We start from the raw sequence: 9872 nt of genomic DNA, 5'->3' as shown, positions 1-9872 counted from the left end.
AGGTGGTACAATTGTAACACCGACACAATCATAGCTTCATCCAGTGTGCATTGATGTGTACATATTACCAACTCTGTAAGGGCTTTAGTTATACTAGGTCTATATTTGTACAACTTGGAGCTTACCTTGTCATCTTTACGAATATGAAAATATTGGCGATCCAGGAATATCCATCCCTGATCATAAATATTCCCGGACACTGCGTCATTATTATTTGTATTAGATCTAATTATGGGGAGGAGACATTTTATCATACCCAGCAGTGCTAAACAATACGGTAACCTTGGCGCCGCGACCTTGCTATGAATATGGCTTCCTTGGATGTCGATAATGATGTGCTGAAATTCGTGACTAACATTGACAAAATCGATATCTAGCAGCCTAAAAAATGTCCTGAATTAAAGGCCTGTTAACCCTATAGAATAATTATTACGAGTCCTTGAAATTCAGCTCAATCAAAGGCATGGATACTCCTCATTTCTAAAAATACGTGAATTCAAACGCCTGGTTCTTTGAATTTTCGTTTATTTCAAACTATGTGATTTTGAAATTACATGTATATCTAACAAATGTATAACAATGGGGACTTGAACCACCTAATGCCGTGAAAGTCGACATTTCAACACGAATGTATATTACTATACAAATTCAAAATACGCTCGTACATTAGTTTCCACAACTTAAATACTATGCAAACACTGGAATACTTCGAATTCTGGTCGCTTTCCAAAGTCATTACGTGACCCCAAGAGTAGAATTTTACGACCTCCGTAAAGACGATACGAGTGCACTTTACGATAGATGATACTCTCCGACAAAAGGAAGTTAACGACACTTCCGCGTTTCAAACGGTCTCCAATGCCACTAAGTCGCGATGTCATGTTGAAATAGTATCTTGTCTCCATACAACAGCACTCTTTTAAATCTTACAACTTTTAATTTGAATTTTGATTAATGACCTTTAACGAAAGTGCGTCCAGGAATCTTTTTCTGCTTAACCCAGATTGGATTCACTCATTCACAAATAAAACATATCGTGTAAATTGGTCGAGAATGTCTTAACATCAAGGGGCAGTTCGATATGGTCTAGTGTCTCGGACTTTCTTTAGCAGTCAAGAAGGTCCTGGTTCGAACCCCAAAGTCAGCTAGAGGGTGTAGGTAGTTCTCTTTGTCTAGCTTGCCTTACTCGAGACAGATCCGAAATGCTTAGCTTGGGGGGCTCACTGAGCAGCTCATCTCAAGACTTATTGAATTTACAGCCATGGCTGCTAATGTCCCCTCGGGGACCTTAGCCCTGGCTAAATTCATCTTTGTATATTAAATATGTTTTTTTGTCATAATAAAATACCTAATGCATTGCAACGTTCTATGATCGACCGAGGTTAAAGTATGTGTGAAGTCGGATGATAACGTCAGCCGTTGTTTATGTCAGAATATAAACTTTAAATTTGAAACCTAATATATCGCTTTCTCTATGTCAGCTGTCCTGCCCTATTACTCAGTGACGGATTAAGGTGCCCGCAGACACTGCACACATAAGACATTACACTGTATCGGTTATTTAGCCAAAAAACAGTCTGTCACGTCTAGCTTGCATACTGAGTCAGATGTATTATAAATATTAACCTTTCTCTATAGTGGCTACTGTACCATTCACACGACAATGAAACTCGCATCTGCAAATTATTGTATTTGTAACAGAAAAAAATGGCCATTCTCTTAGTTGATGCATTTACGCGTGATTCATCGGTAAGAATTCAGGTATATTTATGAGGTCACACCAATGACAGCCGATCGTGTCAGAAAATCGTTAGGACGTCAAATTTATAAAACAAAAATATGTGTCAAACAAATTATTTCCTTAGTTTGTGCTTCCACGGCGTTTAATCTAAAGTTCATTAGTGGCACTTTAAAAGGAAGAAGTAAATCACCGATACTGTGACATCGTATGCATCTTATTTTTTTCTGAATAACCCGTTATTAAAGATGTACTAATGTCTAAGTCGATATACATATCAAAATAGTGAAGGATAACAATAATATACATTACAATAGAACGAGTCACTCCGAAAAACGCAATAATTACGTCTGTTGGGTGCACACTATACATGTATCATTCATGCCATTTTCCTTGGAATTTGCTACCAATGCTTAAGGTTTTTTGATCCACACCTTTAAAAATAAATGTGTTCATACTGTTCATGTAGTAATCACCAGAGTTAATCAAGACGAAATATCATTCTAAGCGTTTGGTTGGCTCTCGTACTAATGACGTCGTCTGGCTTAAAATGTAACTTTCTCGGCTTATGGAAAGCGGTTTGGAAAAGGGTAATTCCGAAGCGGTTTGATGTTTCGAAATTAGGGTATTGTCTGGAGATCATATACTACCTTACATGTAATACGTTTCCAGCAATAACTGGTTTTATATGTACTCTATGCCTTAAAAATATTTTTAGCCGGTTGTGGTCCGCAGCGACAGTACTCTGCTTCGCTTTAATCACGTCATATTAATTGCAGTCAATCAGATGATTTTAAATTTTCTGAAAATACCCTTGCTATAAGTAATAACTAGATATCAAAAAGGGGTATAACGGTGTAATTGAAAACAATTTTGGTCACTAATTTATTTAGCCCGAGTGATTAAGGTGTCATTTGCGAGTGGCGCAGGTGATACCATCAGGAAGCCGTTTTTCGGATTTGAAATATACCAGATGCAGGTTTTCTTTTCACTCTCATGAATTAAGTTTTCTGAAACCTGATTAGGTATTTTCAACACCATAAGAAAACATCATTTTACACACACTTGTCTATAGTTGCCTGAACTTCTGCATTTTGAGATATAACATGGTAACGTTCGGTGCGGGTTTTTATTGCCCACCCGATATACTATAGCACGTCCGATCAGCACATCATTGCACATGTTAGATGGACCGACTAAATTTGACTCTATCCGTCTGTTTCTTTTTCCAAAAATCATCAGATGCCCACGTACATCGTTTACGCATTATAACATCGATACATTTACTGTTAATTCAGGTCAGGACTGCAAGCCGCCACAGAAAAAACCTGGGTAAAAAACTGTACATGTTTAATAATTTTATCAAGGATGCACTCAACTTTGGTTTGGCGTCAAACCCTACTTGACTTCGAGTCTTATAAACATCTTGTCCAGTGCTCACAATAGGAATAATTCGTTTGTCGCATCTTCAAACAATACGGGAACACGCTGTGTGTTTTACATTCTATGACGATTTGATTTATTGTGCATGGTATGTTGCAAATATTATAGAAAATAGAAAGTTGATATAAATCTTTTGTCTCACCTGTGTCTAGACATTTTTCAAATTTATCTGCCTCATATACAACAGACATAAGTATATAACTGAAATAGTGAACGCAGCAGATACAGTTGCCTCACTTCTGATAAAGGACTTCAATGGTGATGCGGTATTTTAAAATGTAAGTAATTTAGTCCCTTCACACAAAGTACTGGTACTTGGCTTGTCTAAAGGTAGGCTGGTTTTTATCGGAAATATGTAGCCCTATTTATTCTCGAATTTAAAGGTTTCTGAGCTTTTGAAAGATCTTAATGACTTTTCAGTCAACACAGGTACCCAGAGCTTCTTCATAGAAGTGAAAGGTTGTTTTTCTCCAAAAACCATTAGGGGTTTTTGTTTTGTATTTCTCTATAACAAACCTAAAGGGGTCATAAGTTGTATTGGCTTAAAACCCTAAAGGGCTTTTGAAACTCATGAAGGCTCCTTATTTAAAGTGTTGCAAGCAAGTGAATGAGCCAGATTTAGAACTCTCTGCACAATTATTCTACGTCCGGTAGGGTTTTTTAAACTGAGATAATCGAAACCGGTGTAGAAGTTTAAAATGTCCTAGGATAAAATGTCCGGGAACAAAGGATTATATTATGCGCTTCAATCTCTGAGCTATTGACTGTCAGGGTCTCTATAGAACCATATTGCAGAATACAATAGGGCCGGACACTTTTTCCAGGGGGGACACTTTTTACTTTTACACCGGCCCTCCTAAAGATCAGATATGCGGCCTTCATTCTCAAGGACATGTCGAAACTGATGTAGTCTAAATCTTGTTAACGGATGTCGTAGCAAGTAACATATTGCCGGTGTGGAACTCTCAAATGTCCCACCTGAGATCGTTTCTGGCCCTATTGTATTGTAATGGATTAAAGAGTAATTCTAAAGAGACTAGTCGTCTTCGATGCCCCAGCAATTAAAAGTGCATGGCAGTTCAGGAAAGCTTTGGCTTCCATCTTTAAAAAAGATATTTATTTCGCTTTTCTTCAGTTTCAAATTTTTGTTTTATCAAAATGACTATGCCATGTTATTAAAGTGCACATGTCATGCAAACACTTCTGTTTCACGAAATCTATGGGCGGACAAAGAGCGAGAGCGACTCTATGTTAATGTTCAAATAATAATTAACAATCCCTTTCAAAAAGTGTTTAATTAAAGACGGCGTCGGAATACTTTATTTAGCATATTGGCAAGATCTTTACTTTTACTTTTACTTTTACAAAATAGTATCTGATAACGATTTCTCTTCGGTGTATGTTTTAATGCAGCGGTCAATGCAAACCCTGCCCCCCCCCCCAAAAAAAACACGCACTTACACATTTGGGCCCACCACTTAGTCTGTGTCGAATTTCTATCGATAAGAGAAATAAGATGTGCCAAATATCGGTCGATACATCTATCCTTGTAAATATTTAGGAAATTGTTGGGAACGCCAGACGATTTCATTTCATGTCCTGAGCGAATAGATTGATGACCCTGCAAGAAAAAAGTGTTGACTCAGTCGATTGCGTGAGTGGTTGTGGTCGTGGTGGTGGGGGAGGAAACGGGACACGCAAGGTTTATATTGACTACTGCAAACGATAGCGTGCAGTTACATTTCATCTCTAGGTCTATTACACGTAATATAGGCCTTTTGTGCAGGCACCTTTCAGCCATCTCAATATCTGAAGAACTCCCAAGTTGGAAGCAAAATAAGGTTTAAACACGACAATATTGTGTTTTCGTGTATTGACTCAATATCTAAAGCCTTATTGATATAGTAACGGGTAAAGGAAAAACAGGTTGAGGATGATGTTTGTTGCACTCATGTATGTCTCACCACTAGCCAAAAAAACAAATGTGGGCTTCGATTTAGACACCCCTGGCCCATTTATACTTATTTACTGGACGGATATATTTCTTTCATCAGTTCATGATTTATAGTTCATGCAGCAATACAAACGTATATGGAACAAGTGTGACAGAACCTCATTTCATTATCTTAAGAGCCTTTATTACGGCGACGATGCCACCTCTCAACATTTCATAGGAGATCAGGAACCAAATGTATGATCCCCCCCCCCCCCTCCTCATCGAAGAAACATCGTTGCTTTTGTTATACTTTCTAAAAACGGTATATTTATTTGATATAATGCAGGTATCTACAAAGCACATACGGACTTCTGACTACAGTTTGGTGAAGTGCTTGTAAGTATTTCATCTTGTGTGTATAGAGAATATTGGCTATTCAGCAAGGGGTCAGGATACTTTCATGTTTCAGTTATCAGGGTTATTAGAATCGGGGAAATACCAATTTTCAGCCGAGTGCATCTGATGTTTATTCCTTGACTGTTGACCGGATTATTCATCGCTTTGTTAATGCCAGTAGTCAAATGAAATTCATCACAACATTATTAGTTTTCTGCCTATGATTTGGAGAGGTGGGACACCGGACATCTCCAAATAGGTTTTAACCCTTTATATGCTACGTTTAACCAGTTACCCATGCCAACTGATTGATAAGTTCAGAAAGATATCGGCAAATTAGCTGTGACTAATGTTTTATATTACTATGCAACTATTGACCGGGGTGATTACGGAATCACGATATCGAGCACGTTTTTTTAAGATTTAAGATGTATTCAGTTGATAACATTAATAAATATTAATGATTAATAAACTCCAACCCATCCACCCCCTGCTATGGAAAGAATGAGAATTATGCAGACTTTTCTGAACTTGCCCTTGTTTCCATTAGATCGAGGTCAATTCTCTTCTCGCAATTAACAGTTAGAAAATTAGAAAAAAATAGTAATTTGGGTAATATCTAGGAAAATCAAGGACTTCATTAAATTTTAAAAGACATCGCCAAAACCCCCAAACATTCTTACAATATTAATCATTCCTCAACACAGGTGAACTCCAATAATTGATAATTAAAGATGAATAATAAATAGTTTTAAAATATTATTTGGTGAAAGCTTAAAACAAATTGTTATATACACTAAATATGAATTTTAATCACAGAACTAATTAACCTCCTAATTATGACGCCTGCAGACTTCAGAGTGACAAACCTCACTCTAATCACCAGCCCGAGGGTCCTTTGCTTCCCTGAGATGCCAATAGTGGGCATGCTCATCATTTTCCAACGAACCATCCCTGTTTTCAAGAGAAAATCGACTTCTTGGCTCCAAGGCAAATATTATCATGATATGATAAAGCAAAATATTTTGCTCAAGGAATGTCCGCTTGGGCGTATGCACCTCTACGGGACAAACTGTGTGATATGACGCGTTACAATCGGAATCATACCTTGCACGACGTGGCCTTTGTGTCTGAATTTGCTCATGGCGATCCTGAGATAATTAACCGTGTACACACTTACACTGGAATGGCGAGTTTTCTCTCGTAGCGACCAATCGAAAGCATAACCTAGGGGTAAATTCGCTTACCGTGTCTGTGTGTCTTCATGGGAAGAGAGCCCGGATGGAGAAGATGTTAACGTAAACAAAGATCTTACCAACAAAACATCATCTTGATTCGGGTCTGTAGCCGAGTCGCGGATTCCCGGTGCAGCATTGTCAGGCCGCGCATTCATTGTAACCTTTGAAACGCCCGGGGGTCTTTCTCCATGTCTTTGCAGATTTTAATTATAGCCGTGTCAAGCGATGATACGTAGAGTTAAATGGAATCCATGAAAGACGGGCTGTGGGGACTCTATATGCAAGGCTAAACATGTCCGGCGCAGACGAATCAAAACATGGCCGAAAATCGGAAATGCTTCCCCAGGGGAATCACAATGCAAGAATACTACTCCAGGGTAAATAATTATGGATACGTATCTGGGTATCATTCTTCTGGTCACCTCAAATCAGGGATCTAATAATCTGTTGTTTGTTTTTTTATATTAGTCTTGCTAGACGGCCAGTAAGCAATAAATTGGCGATATTGATAGTGGGAGCGAAATATATCATATGAAGTGGTATATCCCAATTGGCTTTTCGTAATGTCATATCTTTTGCCATATTTTTGTTATCGGGATATAAGCAGGTTAAGTAGGCCTATTTAGAGGCTCGTCTACCCTTATTGTTTGATGATACATTTCTTTAAAATGAACATTTCAGTGCTGGGTGTGGCCAAATTGGTGATTGTCAATTTGGGGAAGGGCCTCGGCAGTGGAGAAGCCCATCATCCAGCATGGCCGATGCCGGCACGAGGTGGCCGGTGCAAGGATGCAAGGATGATGAGAGTCTGAATGGACCTCTGACTCGGTTGATTAATCATTTTACCTTAGGGCAGGGGCACTCCACTGGTTAACTATCTGTGAACTTATCAGTTTTGACCCGTGCAATGCCATCGGCTATTTGGAAGAGATTTTGACGTGAATACATAGCCCCGAGCTTCATCCGTCGCATGGTTGATGACTTTTGACATTTTGAAGAAAGCACAAGGCTTAAAACACAAGGCGAATGGATACTGTTGAAAAAGAAGCTGTCTCATTTCTTCATATTTTGCGTAAGATATTCAGGAAAATTGCAAATCAATGTTTTTCGTGTTCTGGTTATTCCTTTGTATTACGCCCCCCCCCCCCCGTCTCCCCCTCCTGAAAATTTCTCTGGGAAAGCCTATTAGGCCTCAGAAGCAAGACTTCATCATGAAGTCGAAATCATCGCCCCTAGATAGTCTAGTGTAAATGGGCATTAGAGTGTATACATGATTAAAGGCTAGAGAGAGATATGTTTCTTTGCGAAACGTCGTCCCAAAATGGCGGCCTTCTGTACTCCACCTTCAACCGAGTCTCGTTGAATCTACCGCCTTTGAATCTATCCCTTTGGTGTCAAGGTTTCATCGTAAAATATATCAATAACAAGTTAAAAGCGCCCTCTTTTGCAACCCGACTCTATTAACAATGATTAAGCGATTCAGTTGAGCAATGGTGAATCAAGAAGTCTTAAATTTTGGATTAACCCAGAGTGGGGCAACCATGGAATCCTGGGTAACCTTGTTGGATTACTCTGCTTCTACCTCTTTCCCGAAGCACACGGTCGAATAATTATTGAAAGTGAGATGTAAATTTGTTCATTACAATACCAAATAATCGAAATGAATGCGTAACAACGTACACCAAGGACGTAGGCCTTTAAGCTCAATGTACGTGTTGCCAAGTGCTGCATACTTGATATTTCACTCTGTGGTTTTACCAAGTACAAGGAAATAAAATGGCGTTAGCACAATGAGTACTGGAATTGTCGGGATTTATTCTCCTTACTTTGCCGAAATGTTCAAGAACGTGATACGAGAGAAACATTGCCGCATAAATGGGTTTACCTGTCATGAAAGGTGGCGCCATCAGACAGACAACGGAAGTAACTTCACATAAAATGCGGAAGTGGTAACTCATAAAACGGAGATCGGTTATGTTGACCACGAGTGATCTTGGTCCTCTTGAGCATGTTGAAGTGACATCATGGTCAACTTGAAATCGACACAATGGCTTTTAGTTGCTTGAAACCTTGTTTACAGATAATAGTCTGATTGTAAAATGTCCAGGTCCGGATATCAAAGGAGCCAGTGTTTCCAATGATGACATATATGACGTGGTGCTTGATGACGTGAACCTGGATTTGGTCACTTATCATCTGAGGTGATATTTGAATGCTACACCAAAAACTACTTGTGCTACATTACCTGGCTAGGATCGACACCTACACCAGTAATATTAAACTGGAAGAGGGCGATAGTATAAAGATCACATAGCTATAAAGGCATTTTCTATGAAACCCTTTTCACAGAGAGTGGGAAATATCCCATAATATTTTCAGAAAACCTGATGGACTCTTTTGCGAAAAGCTTTTCCAAAGTATTTCTAGACAACCTTTCGCGACTATTCCCATTCTATGCAAAGTAGGGTTTAACGAAAAACCACTGAAAAGGCTTGTTCCGAAGGTCTATTGTGCCCGTGAAAACACTCCAGGAGCGCATATATTTTTAAGAGACGCATTACATTATGCACTACTAAGGAAGGGGTCAGAGCTCAAAACAAAAGGTGTGCCAAATTGGTCGTTTCGGAAGTGTTAAGTCAACATGTTGTATTCGATAATATCTCTCGAAGTTGATTTATTTTCGTGACTATGTTGTAGAGACGATTCTACCCATAATTCGTTAAACTGAAAGCCAAAGCAATCAGTGTGCAAAGAAACCTTTCCGGGCGGCATTCCGCTTGGGCCACGCACTACGCATTTTATGTGCCTATGAAATTAAAATGCAAATCGTTGTTCAATGATAAGGCAGGTGGCAATATAATTTTGTGATTGGGCTATGTGAAATATAGCCTAGTAGCTGAGAGCCAAAACAACTCTTGCGACGTTTTTGCTATATTTTCAAAACAAAGAAAGTTCACACACAAACCTCATTAACACGTAACTCTTGCCAGTTAAATATAATGTTGAGTCAATTACTCGGATGGGTATAGTAAAGCCTCATTCGTATGATTCATCATACATGTGTGGTTAATTTCCAAGGCAATTATAAGAATCGGAAATAAAATACAAATCCTTCATATAA

This window comes from Lineus longissimus, chromosome 7 (genome assembly GCF_910592395.1).
Source record: "Lineus longissimus chromosome 7, tnLinLong1.2, whole genome shotgun sequence".
Taxonomy (NCBI): Eukaryota; Metazoa; Nemertea; class Pilidiophora; order Heteronemertea; family Lineidae; genus Lineus; species Lineus longissimus.
Note: the sequence above shows the minus strand (reverse complement) of the source record.